Raw genomic sequence first — 16,525 nt, 5'->3', positions numbered from 1 at the left:
CCACTCTGACCCCGTTTTCACCTTCACAGCCATGTCCTTGCCTCCCCTCTCCTTGTGTGCAACCACCCATGGTTACCTCCTGACCTTCTTCCTCCCCCCCCATTGCATCACAACTATTAAACTGCCTTTTCACCACCAGCACAATTATGATGCCCCCACCCCTCCTATTCCCCAGGCCCTTTCATGCACCAGCTTTCATCTTCGACACCATTCACAAGGCTCTTACTCCCCCTCCCTCTTTTTGCAATCCCTGTTGAAACCACATTTTCACATTCACACATTTTCAACCTCCATCCCCTCCTTTACTTTTCTCAGCTACTTTTCCCTTCCACACAGATCACCCCTCATTTCCATGCCTTGTATTCTCTTCTATTGCACAGTCTCATTTGTGCATGCACACACCATGATATTGATGATATCTAGGCTGGATTACTGTAATGTACTCTGTGTGGGGCTTGCTCCAGAAACTGTAGTTAGTGCAGAATGCTGCAGCAAGGTTGTTGGCAGGAATAAGATCCTATCATTGTAAGCATGTTACCTATGCTCAGAGATCTGCACTAGCTTGCTTGCTGCCAGGCCATTTGTTTCCAAGCCATGTTCAATGTGCTACTATTAGTGTGGGCAAATAATTTCAGTAGGAATCAATGTATATCCTAATTCTGATTAAATTATTTAACCGCCGCTGCTGTAGTCAAAATAGCAACACGCAAGAGGAAGGCATGAGCAGATTTGACGTATCACAGAGATGTGCACAAGTACCAAATATATATATTGGGAAGTAAAACCTTAGTGGGTAGAGGGAAGTGGAATCCAAAATAGTCCAAAGAGGTCTAAGCTTAGTGCCCACAAAACTTTGTATGACTGTGTTGAGGAAGCAAGAATCCCGCATGGGAGGAAGAATAGAAGGGGAGATGTTATGTCCTGAGTTGAATAGGATCCAGAATGCAGCAGTCTGATTGGTCCTAGAACAATAGGATCCAGAATGCAGCAGTCTGATTGGTCCTAGAACAATAGGATCCAGAATGCAGCAGTCTGATTGGTCCTAGAACAATAGGATCCAGAATGCAGCAGTCTGATTGGTCCTAGAACAATAGGATCCAGAATGCAGCAGTCTGATTGGTCCTAGAACAATAGGATCCAGAATGCAGCAGTCTGATTGGTCCTAGAACAATAGGATCCAGAATGCAGCAGTCTGATTGGTCCGCAGGAGCCACCCAATCCAGCTCCATGTGGAAGTGAATCCACAACCTGATTGGCGTACAGGAGAATCCCGGAATTAGCCAATCACGTGGGGCCCATTGTGTAAAAAGCAGACAGTTTGGGGGAACTTTGATTCCTCACTACTATGAGCTGAATAAAGAGCATGAAATCCACACTCGACTCCAAGTATATTTTAGGAGGGTAGAGAAAGGGACCTTGATATACAAAGGTGCCCACCTGGGCACTCACCCTTTTCCCAGCTGTCACCTATTAGCTCACTCACTCTGCGCAGCCAGGGAGATATTTGAAAGTTCTGGCACCTCCCCATCCAGATCCAAACATGTTTTGTTGCTCCCTCTATTGCTGTTGCACAGGGAGTAAGTGTTGACTCCACCCACAATCTGCCCCCCAACTCAACCACCTTCAGTAGCTCCAGAAACATGCAATGGTATCAAAAGTTGCCAGAATGTCAAGAAAAACAGGAGGGTCATACTGCCCCCCATCTCTCTCCCATCAAATGTAACGAACCAGGACAACCAAGGTAGTTTCAGCGCCATGACTGGGTCTGAAGTGAGGCTGAAACAGATCCAAGTATTCAGTCTCTGCCAAGGATGCCTGAAGCTAGACCACCGCCACCCTCTCAAGCACCTTGTCTCAAGAGGATATTAGCTTGTTTTCATACCGGGGTGGGGGGGAGATATCCCATTTTTTATCACAAGAGAATGGCGGCCATTTTGGTTGCCTTGGTCTCATGTGATTTCACAGTGCGATTTTGCATTTGGGTCGTGGGGAACTGCAGCATAAAATTGCACAAGATCATGGCAACCCAAATGACTGTTGTGCTCTCAATAAAAATAAATAAATGGGAAGATGGCATCCAGGAAGATGGTGTCCCAGGTTTTAGCTTCAAAGTGTTGGAGGGTATGTGTTTCAATACACACACACACTCCTCTCTTCTTTTCCGCCATTCAGGCAAGCAAAAATCTTTATCGGAATTCAAAGGCACATTCCAGCCTGTCAAAAATACTCAAAGAATTGTAAAGTAAGGCTGGTGACAAGGACTGCCTGATGATAGGAGGTGTGGCAGGGTAGGGGTGCAATGTGGGGAAAGTCCTAAGGGCCAGATTGAGAAACTTGGAGGATTGCATTTGGCCCCTGGGCCTGAGGCTTCCCTGCTCTAGGGTAGACAATTGAGGTAGATAGACCAATGGTCTAATTCAGTAGGTAGCAGCTTCCTAGGTCTGGTAGAGTTCCCTTAGATGATGCCAGTTTTTCTTAAATATTCTTAACTGAATGAATGTTCTCTAGCATAGGATGAGTCATCTAGCTTTGCACTTTGTCATCTGTTAAACCTTTGTGGCATTCATTTCCAGGCCTTTTGGCAATGTCTCATGGGGACTACATGTGCACAGTTGACTGGGTGATGGTTTGACAGTTTATATGCAAAACAGAATCTTTCATATACATGAGCTCTTCCTCCTCAGTTCCCATCAAGTTTCCCCCGCTAAATGCAAATAACAGAATCTATTAGAAACATAGGTGGCTTCCTAGAAGCAACATTCATCCATCTGGTTCAGTATTGTCCACACTGAGTGGCAGCAGCTCTTTAGGATTTCAGGTAGAAGTCTTTTCTCGGCCCTACCTGAAGATGCTTGAGATTGAACCTGGGACCTTCTGCATGCAAAGCAGATGCTCTCGAACCTAGCTATGGCCCTTCCTCATATGTTACAGCAAGGGAAGTGCAGACACAGCACAGAGGAGCTGGTCTCCCTCTTCCTTTTTGGAATGGAAATAGTTTTTAAAATACAGTAGTATTGGGAGGGGAAATTAATATGGGATGGAAGTACTCAGTAGCATTTCTCTGTTCCCACTTCTGCCTTGCAGAGTTTTGGATAATGTAGTTCTACCACTTTTGGTGTCTGTTCCTCCCTTAGGTTGGCACCTTAAATAATTAGTTCTGTTTTTGCAAAGTGGATAGTTTTCAACAAGCACCAGCACTTTGGCTTATTAGTTGTTATTCTATGTAAAAGGCTGGTGCATTGTCATTTTTTAACCTGCAGGGAACTGCCTTGCCCTGATCAATTTTACAGCTGTTTCATTTATTTATTAGAGTTAGGGGCTCAACTATTGCTCATTGTCTAAGGTTACAGTCCTAAGCACCCTTACCTGGGAGTAAGTCCCCTTAGACACAGCATCAGATTGTGCTGCAAGTGTTCCTTGTGATACTCAGTCATTGCAGATACGTTTCACAAACTTTTAACAATTCTTTCACACTTTGGATTTACCCAAAATATGCCTCTGGATTGTGACTTAACTAATTGTCTATCTAAATGAAAATAACATAAGTAGAGCTTGCCCTGCTGAATCGGGCCAAAGGTCTACCTAGTCCAGCAACTTGTTCTCATAGTGGCCCACCAAATTCCTCAATGGGAAGCCAGCGATAAGGACATGAGCATGAGTTCTCTCCCTTTCAGGTTCTCCAGCTAGAGATGGAGTAGCAGTTTGATTCAGGTTGCACTTAAAGACCAACCTACCTATTTCTCATTTTTCAAAACAATTTGTGAACCGAAACACAGCCATCCTTTGAAATTTACACTTCTCTGAATATTGCAATGCAGTTCTCCAGTCATGCAATGCAATCAAAATAAATATACCAGGATAACATGTGCATAAAAATGCATATATCAGTGATGCAACCTACAAAACTGCATTGTATTGGGGAAATTCATTTGCAAAACTGTGCATAACAGGCAAGATTGCACACAAAAATGTGTATATCAGGGAGGAGATTCATGAGGATTAAAAAAAACAAAAACCAAGCTGACGTGAAAGAAACTGAAACTGGCTGATTCTCACATCCCTGTCTCCAGCAAGGGCTAATCAGAGGAAGACTGATCCTTGAGATAACCATCAGGATTTGTAGCCATTAAGGTGCTCAGAGATGCCTTCTTCTACTACTTCTACTTGCTGAGCAATCCGGCCTTTTCACTTTCATAAGCTTATAGCAACAGAGAAAATATTGCAAAAACACTCTTTCATCATAGCTACATTGAGTGGTTAGGAAGTAGCATGAAGCAATCAGTAGATGAAACCAATGTTTTAGGAAGCCATAGAAGTGTGGTCAGAGAGCACACACCCAAGTATGGATGGATATGATGAAAAGATAACGGTTGCATGAGAGCTTTGTGTAGAACACAGCTGCAGGCCATCTGCAATACCAGAAAGAAAAAAGTAAACCCCCCAAAGCAACACAGAAGTATAGATACTGCATTTGTATAGTGCTCTGGATGACATTTTAATGCTTGTTGAACCTTCTAAGATTATGAATCTTGCAGATGGATCTTTCAGAAGGATAACTGGAGTTTTCCCACAAAGGCAGCAAGGCAACAGAGTCTCTCACCCATTCCTTTGGTCCTTGGTTCAGAAAAGTATAGGGTTGACCTTTCAGATTGTTGAGGAGCAAAGAGGTGGTCCTGTTGGAGCTGTGAGCTAACTAACTATTGGAAACCTGGTGTTATGATATACTTTGGCGCTAACTTTTATAGAGAGGGGAGGGGGAATTCCTCAGTGAGTTGGATAACATGACACCAAGCCCTTTGAACTGCTGTTTGCTGCTTCTAGTGTACTCTTGTGAGATATGTTTAAAGTGAAGAGGGCCTTAATTTTGGGAAGACCACGGATTTATTTTTACAGTCCATGAATCTTAATTTTACCTTTAAAGAGATGTTCATTATGTGTGAGAGACATCTGCTTCCTGCTCAAGAGGCTGAAAACTATCTCTGGAAAACACAAAGATAACTGCTCTGATCTTTTCTGCAACTATTAGGGTCAGGATGTTAGCTGTTCTTTCACAGTCGTATCTGAGATAGGAGCTTGTAACAGGGTCACAGATAGTTCATGCGGGATATATTTTATATTAAACTTATTCCAGTTGCATTGATGTCATGTAAACTATGTGAAAGTGCAGACTAGCCCTACAGACTAGTTACTACAGATTATTGATAAGTGGGGGGTTCCATCCATCTGTCAGTGTTGGCTCTCCAGGAGATGTGGCCCACCAGGCCCACCATAAAGATCTGGCCCACTAGGCCAAAAATGTTCCCTACCCTTGCTCTTGGCCTTTGATCAGCAGTATACATTTCAGCTGAGCTTTTAATATTTTGGTTTTAAACAACTCCTAAACATAATGGGAGAAAATTCACTGTCTTGACTCCCCCCACCCCAGCTGCTGCTGCTGCTGCTTCTTCCAATCCCTCTTCATTTTTTGTTTAAGCAGTGCTTTTTTCTTTTAAAAGGTTCACTTAATCTCATCTACTGTTTTGCAGGCAATTTGTAGGAAAATTTGCACGAACAAGAGAGGTTTGCTTAGGCTTTCAGAAGTATTGGGATGAAATTCAGCTTCTATTGAAGACTGATGGGTTTGCAAGGGAAGGAAGTAAATTGGAAGATGTAACACTGTGTTTTCTGTGGGATAACCAGCCTCATATAACCAACATGCTTAAGTTTACTTAATGCATGAGGGCATTAATGTCATAGAGTAAGCTGTCCTGCCAGGCTTAGCTAGGCACTTCCCCTCATCTTGGGAGGAAGTCCAGCATATTGTTGCCTCATTCTACCATGTGAACCTCTATAAAGAGGTCTGAGGTGGTTGCTCCAAGCTCAGACCACATGGCTTTTCCTACAAAGCCATCTTTATGTTCCTATGATTTGGGAATTTACACCACTTTGGAACTAACCTAAGTTCTGCTCCCCGTGTTTTCTGACTGCTGTATGGAAACGCATGATTCTGACTTTTGAAGAGTTTGTAAGTAAATCATTTTTAACTAACCAAATGTGTGAGGGTTTTTTTCTATGCTAGGGAAAGAGGAGAATTTTGGAAGCAACTTAGAAGAAGATATTTTATAGGTCTACCAGCCTCTATTTTCATTTTATAGTTTGCCATATATTTTGTGAATTTAAATCTCTGCTGTGGTTCTCTCACCAAAGGGAACTTGCTCCAAACCTGGGTCTTAATCATCCAGGGAATTCTCTTTTTAAACCTAATATTTCTTTCCCAGATGACCTAGTTTTGACACTCCAGGAGCCAGAGTCTAGTACGAAAAGAGTATTACAATTGATACATGACTTTGGTCAGGTGGCGGGTTTTAAGCTAAATAAACAAAAAACGAAGGTGTTAGGGAAAAATATGACAGACACAGAGTCAGAACGGTTTCAGAGAGAAACAGAATTATCATTGGTGAAAAAGGTAAAGTACCTAGGGGTTAACATAACAGCCAAAAATCTGAGTCTATTTAAGGATAATTATGAAAAATGCTGGTCTGAAATTAAGAGAGACTTGGATAGCTGGGCAAAACTGAAGCTTTCTTTGTTAGGCCGAATTGCCGCTATTAAGATGAATGTATTGCCAAAGATGTTGTTTTTGTTCCAAACATTGCAAATTGTGGACAAAACAGAGTGTTTCCGGAGGTGGCAGAGAGATATTTCCAAATTTGTCTGGCAGGGCAAAAAGCCCAGAATCAAGTTTAAGATATTAACAGATGCGAAGGAAAGAGGGGGTTTTGCCCTGCCAGACTTAAGGTTGTATTATGAAGCCGCAGCTTTCTGCTGGCTAAAAGATTGGCTACTTCTCGAAGACACTGATGTGTTAGACTTGGAAGGTTATAACAATGCTTTTGGTTGGCATGCATACTTGTGGTACGATAAGGTTAAGATCAATAAGGCCTTTAAGAACCATATTGTCAGAAAATCAGTGTTTAATGTCTGGACAAAATATAAAGACTTACTGGAAAATAAAATACCAAGGTGGCTCTCACCTTTGGAAACTAAGGCCTGGAAAAGACCCAATATGGAAGCCTACTGGCCAAAATATTGGGAACTGTTAGAAAAAGACGGAGATAATTGGAAATTGCAGAGTATGGAGAAAATGAAGGATAAAGTGCGAGACTGGTTACACTACGCTCAGATTAAAGAAATTTTTAAAAGTGACAAGAAGTTAGGGTTCCAGGTGGAGAAATTGAAGTTGGAAACAGAATTGTTAGAACCTAAGACTAAGGTACTTTCAAGAATGTATAACTTGCTGTTGAAATGGAATACACAAGACGAAATGGTTAAGTCGGCTATGATAAAATGGGCACAGGACATTGGGCATAACATTATGTTTGAGGACTGGGAAAGGTTGTGGACCACTGGGTTGAATTTTACTGCATGTAATGCTTTGAAAGAAAATGTAATGAAAATGATATACAGATGGTACATGACCCCAGTTAAACTTGCCAAAATATACCATTTGTCTGATAACAAATGTTGGAAATGCAAAGAAAATGAAGGAACATTCTTTCACCTCTGGTGGACTTGCCCTAAAGTGAAGGCCTTCTGGGAAATGATATATAATGAGTTGAAAAAGGTATTTAAGTATACCTTCACCAAGAAACCAGAGGCCTTTCTTCTGGGCATTGTCGACCAGAAGGTGTTAAAGAAAGATAGAACATTTTTCATGTATGCAACAACAGCAGCAAGGATATTACTCGCTAAGAACTGGAAAACTCAAGATCTACCCACACTGGAAGAATGGCAGATGCAACTGATGGACTATATGCAATTGGCGGAGATGACTGGCAGAATCCGAGACCTGGGAGAAGAAAGGATTGAAGAAGATTGGAAGAAATTCAAGATTTATCTACAAAAATATTGTGATTTAGTGGAATGTTAAGAAGGATGCTTGGTTATAAATAATTGGCCATCACTAAAATAGATCAGAATTCGGTAATAAGAGAGATTAAGAGAAACAAAATTTGTAGGAGAATTTTCTTTTTTTTGTATTGTATTTTAATAAGTGGTTATAAATTTGGAAATAAGATGATAATTTGCTTGATAAAAATTTATTAATGATGCAAGTGGGAGCGGGAGGCGGGAGGAAGTCTAAGGATGTTATGAAATTCTGTAAAAACAAAGCAATACTGTTTATTATTATTGTATTTCTTTTATAAAAATTCCAATAAATATCTATAAAAAATAATAATAATAATATTTCTTTCCCAACCAACACTTCCGAAACTATATTTCTGCAGAGGTGAAGCAACCTGCTCTGGTACCTGGAGTGGTGTGCGTCTCAGGGGGCATGGCGTGCGCCCCAGGGGTGCCGCCAATCAGGGCTTCGCCATTTTGTCATCCCCCCATCCCCACCTCAGAACGCCCCTGTCTTTCTGACCTAACCTGTGCTAACATTTCCTCAGGTGCTAGGCTGATAGTCTCAGGGTTGCGAATCTTACTTCCTATTTCCGCTTCTTCTTTGCTCCTGCCCACCCCACCAAGAGACTTTTTCCTTTGCTTCTCTTCTGCAGAGTTGAAAGACCAAGCATGGCTGTTTGCATCTTCATCCTAGTTAGCTAGAACTAGGCTCTTTCCTATCCAACATGTTATTTCCAATAATACAACTTCGCTTTCTTAAGAAGTAAGGTACGTACAGAACTTCCCTCCTTCTGCTTCCTGCAACCTCCCCATAAGGCCCTTATATCTATTGTGGGTTTTCTCATCATCCTCCCAGGGCAGATTTAGGGGGCAACTGGGGAGAGGAAAGGGAGGGGAAGTTCCACTGCACAGCCCAAAGTGCTTGCATCACCGGAAACACAAACACAAATGTACTCCCACTTTCCTCTAAGATCTGGATGTTTTCAAACAAGATATGCACTGCAAATTCTCCTAAGAAAATATGGACTGAGAAATGAACCTAAAACAGAAGCAATGCTACATGAACTAAAGGATGGTGGCATGGTTGGTTACATTTATAAATTATTATATGAAACTTAGGGAGGGGGAATTAAAACGTGGTAAATATTTTTGGGTTAACATCCTTCTTTTATTTTATTTTATTTTATTTTACATTTTCTTGAAGCGTATTGGAGACAAAACAGGCAAAGCTTCATTCTCGATGAGTCTGAAAGAGATTTATTTTAAGACTCTGCATGGGTGGTAATTGTCACCTTATAAACAGAAACATATATAAAGGATGTCACAACTCCCATGCAGATTTTTGCTTCATCTTTTGGGCAGTGATATCCTCAGAACACTGAATAGTGGGTATTTGTCCCTCTAGCCTTACAATGTACATCTTTTTGCCATCATTGGGCTCATCTATTACCATTTTGTTGGCCATCTGTTAGCCCAAACACCACAGGAATGTGATTTAAGCACCCACAAATATCAAGGATTTATCCAAAACAAAGTTTTAATGCAAACAATAATTTCTGACCAGAAAGAAGACATGACAGGACATGCCTACATCGTATACAGTGGGGGAACCTACATTTTTGAGGCCCTGAAGCTTGAACTGTTATGGGGACCCCTCTGCAGCAAGCACTGAGGTCTGAGTACACACTGTTTTCTTCACTGATGGGATTGTTCCATGACAGATCACCACACCTTTACAACACTGTGCTAGGTAAAGGTAAAGGGACCCCTGACCATTAGGTCCAGTCGTGGCCAAGGGAGCCAGTGTCACTGTTTACCTTCCCGCCGGATCGGTACCTATTTATCTACTTGCACTTTGACGTGATTTCAATCTGCTAGGTTGGCAGGAGCAGGGACCAAGCAACGGGAGCGCACCCCGTTGCGGGGATTCGAACTGCCAACCTTTTGATCAGCAAGCCCTAGGCTCTGTGGTTTAGACCACAGCGCCACCCGCGTCCTTACAACACTGTGCTACTGACACTCAAACTTTGGGATTGTTGAAATATATGCAACAAAAAATTAACCAATCTGAGTCTTGCAAATCAAACTGTTTCTACTAGACTGAAATTTTTTAAGCAATGTGTACAAAAGCAACATGTATAGTTCAGTTGGTAGAGCATGAAACTATTATTATTATTATTATTATTATTATACAGCTGGGGAAGTTTGGGAAGCACTGATCTATCTGAACCAGGCTGATAGACAACTGGAAGATGGATGGTATTAATCTACTATAACAATTTTAAGAAGTAGAAAGAAAATGACATACATCATAGAGGTTCTCCTAGGCAAGTAACCTGCCAAATCACAGGTAAATAGATCCAGGGATTTTTGTGCTAGGCATTTTTAAATGTGGTTTCTTTGGGAGGGGGAGTGCATTCAGCCAATGACCCATCCAGCCCAGCAACCTGTGGTCAGCCAGATACCTATGGCAAGTCCCAAAGGAAGACCTGAATGCAACAATGCTCTCCCTAGAGGGCTAGAAAGTTAAGATGAAGGTGGGAGGGGAGGGGAACAGCTCCAGGCTTGGGTTCTGCTCAGCTGGCACCACAAATCCCAGAAGCTAAGATCAAACTGATTTGCCAAGAGTGGAAGTGTGGTCATGTGCCAGAGAGGCAGAAGAACGTGGACAGCTAGCTTTAGAATCGGCAATCAATATAGTACAGCATTGATGACACCAGAGGTAAAAGACAGAGGGGTGGCACAGAAGGGGCAAAGGATATTTCCGAGGAAAACAACAGTATATGTTACTAACAGGAATTCAGAAATGGGATGGGAGCACGTGAGGAGGCAAATTCCTTGCTTGGGGGGTGGGGGTGGAGATTTGCATTCTGCCACCCACTCTGCTGCTGCCTATATGGCACAGACAAGAAAAAGTCAACGCAGTACATCAACAATACACACAGAGATATTTTTTTTTGCAAGGAACTTTCCCAAATATAATGCATTTCAAAGTTATTTTCACTAATCCCGTATGTGCATTTCTGCCCAGTTTTCCTTATTGTGGGCACTTTGGTCCTTTTTAAAAAGAGAGAGAGAGAGAGCTGCATCGCAAAATGCACACAGCAGAGATTTGCAAGGATAGCTGCATTGATTTCTGTACACATATTTGGCAAGTGCAAATGAGAAGTTTGCTCTAAAATGGGAATCCTGAGAAATTCCTTCTCCATCGCTAGTTGTGAGGACAGAGCGTCGTTGCCTATTTTTGTATCTCTTCACGATTAGTAATTGTAGAGTGCATGATGCATACTAACCAACAATCTGTGCTGGTTCAGGCAATAAAAGGGCGGTAAAGAATTCGGGGTTTCTTTGTCCAGAAGTTGGGTGCCTATTTTGGAGTGTGAACATGGTCCTTTTTTAAAAATAACCTCACCCACTAAATTCTTCTTCTGCTTTTCTCCTGGTAGCCACAAGATGGCAGCATGCACCGTAGCAATTGCCTGTAGCTAAATTCCTGTTTTTAAAAAGCGAAAAGCAGATCGAGGCAAAAGGACACGATACTAGACGAGATGGGGTGGTTTTAGCGCCACGGTGGGTAGGATAGCCTCCCCCCCCATTCTTTCTCTCTCCTTTTGCTGGAAACCTGAGGTCCACAAACCACAGCCAGGTGCAATTTAGGAGGCTTAGGAGGCTCAGCTGCTAAGAAATAAGCAACAAGGAACCTCTGAGCATGTGCCCAGCCTAGGAACTGATCAGCACCAGAACGAAACATGCAAGTTCTGTCAGCCCACTCCTGGCTGTGGCAGCTGGTGACCAATGCAACTGGCAGGATGGAAGGCAGGGAAACCCAACAGCAGGTGGCACCAGAGCCAATGACCTGCAAAGCCATCCCTGTACAGTGGTACCTCAAGTTAAGAACTTAATTTGTTCCAGAGGTCCATTCTTAACCTGAAACTGTTCTTAACCTGAGGTACCACTTTAACTAATGAGGCCTCCTCCTGCTGCAGTGCCACCGCCACACGGTTTCTGTTTTCATCCTGAAGCAAAGTTCATAACCCAAGATACTATTTCTGGGTCTGTAACCTGAAGTGTATGTAACCCGAGGTACCACTGAGGTACCACCGCTGAGGTCCAGCGGCTAGGGCCTTCTGGCGGTTCCCTCATTGTGAGAAGCAAAGCTACAGGGAACCAGGCAGAGGGCCTTCTCGGTAGTGGCGCCCGCCCTGTGGAACGCCCTCCCATCAGATGTCAAAGCGATAAACATCTACCTGACATTCAGAAGACATCTGAAGGCAGCCCTGTTCAGGGAAGTTTTTAATGTGTGATATTTTAGTGTATTTTTGGTTTCTATGGAAGCCATCCAGTGTGGCTGGGGAAACTCAACCAGATGGGCGGGGTACAAATAATAAATTATTATTATTATTATTATTATTATTATTATTATTATTATACCACTGTACTGGTTTTTAGTAAGAAGACAGGACAGTGGGGGCTGACTGAGAGCAGGCTGAGGCTGGTGAGACAGTGCCCGCATTTACCGGCTGCTGGCTTCCCCAAAAGCATTATTTTTCAGAAACTTATTTTGGGTGTGTATGGACACCACAGAATCACAGAACTGTGGAATTAGAAGGGACCATGAGGGTCATCTAGTCCAACCACCTCCAGTGCAGGAATCTTTAACCCAAAATGAGGCTTGAACACATGACCCTGAGATTAAGAGTCTCATACTCTACCACCTGAGCTATCCAGTGTTTCCTGTTGTTAGACAATTTGGGATCAGAAACCCACAAAAAAAGGTCTACCAGCAAATGCTCATCTAGTTTCTGCCCACCCTGTTTCAGGTGACATTCAACAAAATTACTTTACTGGTACCAAGGGCCTAAGCCCTAATGGAATCAGAATGCCATTAAAAGGACAGACCTCAGTGTAATTCATTTCCCATTCTGCATTTCCTATTTTTGGTGGGGTGGGGTTCCTTCAGTAATAGGTCTTTCCATCGTAACGTTTAAACCAAGACCAGCCCAACCCAAGGGGCTGAGCTGATTTCAAAAGGTCCTGGGCAAATTGGGAAAAGCCTCCGTGGAAACAGATTCCCATTCTGAAATCTTGGGAATACAGTGGTACCTCAGGTTAAGAACTTAATTCGTTCCATAGGTCCGTTCTTAACCTGAAACTGTTCTTAACCTGAGGTACCACTTTAGCTAATGGGGCCTCCTGCTGCCGCTGCGCTGCTGCTGCTGCACAATTTCTGTTCTCATCCTGAAGCAAAGTTCTTAACCTGAAGTACTATTTCTGGGTTAGCACAGTCTGCAGCCTGAAGCATCTGTAACCTGAAGCGTCTGTGACCTGAGGTAACACTGTAAATACAAATAGACTGGGGAAGGGGATTTGTGCCTTCTCACCCCATAGGAGTTTTCCTGATTGCAGCACTGAGAGGGGTAACTAATGCTGTAGAAGACAGAATCAGAATTCAAAATGACCTTAACAGATTGGAGAACCAGGCCTTAACTAACAAAATGAATTTCAATAGGGACAAATGTAAGGTTCTGCACTTAGGCAGGAAGAACCAGATATACAAATATAAGATGGGGGACACCTGGCTTATTAGCAGTACATGTGAAGAGGATCGAGGGGTCTTGGTGGACCACAAGCTTAACATGAATCAACAGTGCGATGCTGCAGCAAAGAAAGCTAATGCTAATCTATGCTGCATCAACAGAATTATAGTGTCCAGATAAAGGGAAGAAATAGTCCCACTCTATTCTGCCCTGGTCAGACCACACCTGGAATACTGTGTCCAATTCCGGGCACCACAATTTAAGAAGGATGTTGGCAAGCTGGAATGTGTGCAGAGGAGGGCAACCAAGATGATCACAGGTCTGGAAACCAAGCCTTATGAGGAACACTTGAAGGAGCTGGGTATGTTTAGCCTGGAAAAGAAGAGACTGAGAGGAGATATGATGCCCATCTTCAAATATCTTAAGAGCTTTCAAATCTAAGAAGCGTTTTTTCTCCTGATCTGGAGGGTAGGACTCAAACCAATGGCTTCAAGTTACACTGGTACCTTGGGTTAAGAACTTAATTCATTCCGGAGGCCCGTTCTAAACCTGAAACTGTTCTTAACCTGAAGCACCACTTTAGTTAATGAGGCTTCCTGCTGCCGCTGTGCCGCCGGCACACGATTTCTGTTCTCATCCTGAAGCAAAGTTCTTAACCTGAGGTACCATTTCTGGGTTAGCAGAGTCTGTACCCTGAAGTGTCTGTAACCTGAAGCGTCTGTGACCTGAGGTACCACTGTACAAGAAATGAGATTCCGACTAAACATACAGAAAAACTGTCTGATAGTAAGCGCTGTTGTGGACTCTCCTTCCTTGGAGGTTTTTAAGCAGAGGTTGTATGGCCATTTGTCATGGATGCTTTAGCTGAGATTCCTGCACTAGATGACCCTTGGATTCCTTCCAGCTCTACGATTCTACAATTCCATCCAAGTGAATTGGCACTTTTTTTATTCACTTGTATGCAGCAGAAGACTGCAGTTCTTTCAGAGAGGAAAAGATAACATTGCATGTAAGGTTGGGATAATTACTTTGATTCAGTTCACATTTAGAAGCGAGCCTACAGAATTTGCACTTTGCAAAGCAAATATGCAAACTGAAATACAGCAATCCTCCAAATTTTGCAATGCTGCTGTCCAGCCAAGTAATGTGCCTACAGTAGGGTAAAGTGTGCATTAAAAATGCACACAAATAACATACAAAACACATTATATAAGGGGAAATTGCTGCAGAAATATGGATAACAGAATTTAAGTATGGAAAAAAAACACAGTAACAAAGAAAACTGAAATACATTTTTGTCCACCCCTCACTTTTTCTCTCTCAGACACATTCCTGCAACGTGCACCCCCTCCCCCTTAATACTATTGGTTTTCCTAAAAGCAAACCTTTGATGGATCAGTGAAAAGAGGGAGTGCAATCAGAAAAGTCATGAAGAATGCGAACACACACACACACACACACATGCAAATTTAATTCCCCGCCCTCAGCTAGGTAGCAAAAGAGCTTGAGTCAGCCTTGTTTTCAAAGCGAACACAGGCTGTCTGTTTGGGACTCCTACTCCTCTGCTTGTGGTCAGCCTAGAATGTCATGTGTGCAAAAGCGGGTATGTTTTCTTTATAAACTCACAAGGAAGGCAGCTATTTTCTAAGACTGTACTGTTGCTTAGGCTACCAGATACAGATTAGTGCAAACAAGTGCAACCTCTGTATCCATTGGTCCAGGCCTTTTGTATCTTACCTCTCATTTCCTCAATCAGAACAATGTTTTCCAGATAATGAACTTGGGGCAGGGGATTCTTCCTTCCTCGCTTGCTTCCTTCCTTTCTTAAGTGGCTGTAAATAGAATTGCAATAAAAATGGAACTCGACCCCAGGGAGGGGACTCTCCATAGTGAAGTTAGATGCACACACACACACCAAACCCAAGTGTTTAATGCTCCAGGCTTGGAGAGATAAGACTGCAGAGGGAAATGTGGATGGGGTCTCAGGCTTGGGATCAGATACCCACACCTGGAGCCACATCTGCACCATACAGTTAAGGAAGCATTATACCACTATCAACAGTCTTGACTTCCCCCAAGAATCCTGGGAACTTTAGTTTATTAAGGCAGCTGAGAGTTGTTAAAAGACACCCACCCCCATTCCCCTGACAGAGCCACTGAGGGTGCCTGGCCTCTAACACCACCACCTGCTATCTTACCACTGACTCTCTGGCACTGCAGCAGTGACGGAACCAGGGATCTCTACCTCTACCATAGGGCCTCTGTTGTGGCCTGCTGCAGTTGCAGACAAGCTTCCATGATGCGTCTGCAGATGTGACGGGCCCCAACAGAGGCCCCATGGTAGAGGCAGAAGCCCCGGCCCTGCAGTGGTGCCAGAGAGTGGCAGTGGGAGGGGTGAAGGGTGAGCAGCAGGCTCAGGCGCAATATGACATGACGTGCACTGCTTGGCACCCATAGCTTGGGGCCCAAGTTGGTGTCTCTGGCAAGTGGGATCGTTGTCACTTAGGGAGCTGTATTTCTGTGCAGAGAATGGGGGGGGTGATCTTCTAACTACTCTTAGCACGCTTATCAAACAACAGCTCCCAGAATTCTCTGGGAGAATCCATGACTGTTGTGAAGGATGTGAAGGAAATAAGCAGCTATCCTATCTTTAAAAGACATCTGAAGGCAGCCCTGTTTAGGGAAGTTTTTAATATTTAATGCTGTACTGTTTTTAACACTTGTTTGGGAGCTGCCCAGAGTGGCTGGGGAAACTCAGCCAGATGGGCAGGGTATTATTATTATTATTATTATTATTATTATTATTATTATTATTAAAGTGACATCATAGTGCTTTAAATGTATGGTCTGAATGAGGCCTTATTCACCCATGCACAGAGAGAATTTACTGGGACAGAACCATCCTGCAGAATAACCAAGCAAATCCTTGGGGCAGGGGCACTTTGGTGAGTCCATCAAATGTGGATCATGTTTTCCCACTCTTCTTCTTCTTCTTCTTCTTCTTCTTCTTCTTCTTCTTCTTCTTCTTCTTCTTCTTCTTCTTCTTCTTCTTCTTCTTCTTCCTCCTCCTCCTCCTCCTCCTCCTCCTCCTCCCCTCCTCC

At 43.0% G+C, this 16,525-nt stretch overlaps 1 long non-coding RNA gene across 1 annotated transcript in view; it reads left to right on the top strand.

The window, feature by feature from the left end:
• Window positions 1–16,525, top strand: part of LOC309362094 — a 255,680-nt gene that overhangs the window by 117,883 nt on the left and 121,272 nt on the right. The gene's annotated exons all lie outside the window — the stretch shown is intronic.

This window comes from Podarcis melisellensis (genome assembly GCF_964234715.1).
Source record: "Podarcis melisellensis genome assembly, chromosome: Z".
In the NCBI taxonomy this organism is placed as follows: Eukaryota; Metazoa; Chordata; class Lepidosauria; order Squamata; family Lacertidae; genus Podarcis; species Podarcis melisellensis.
This window is presented reverse-complemented; position numbering and strand designations above follow the sequence as displayed.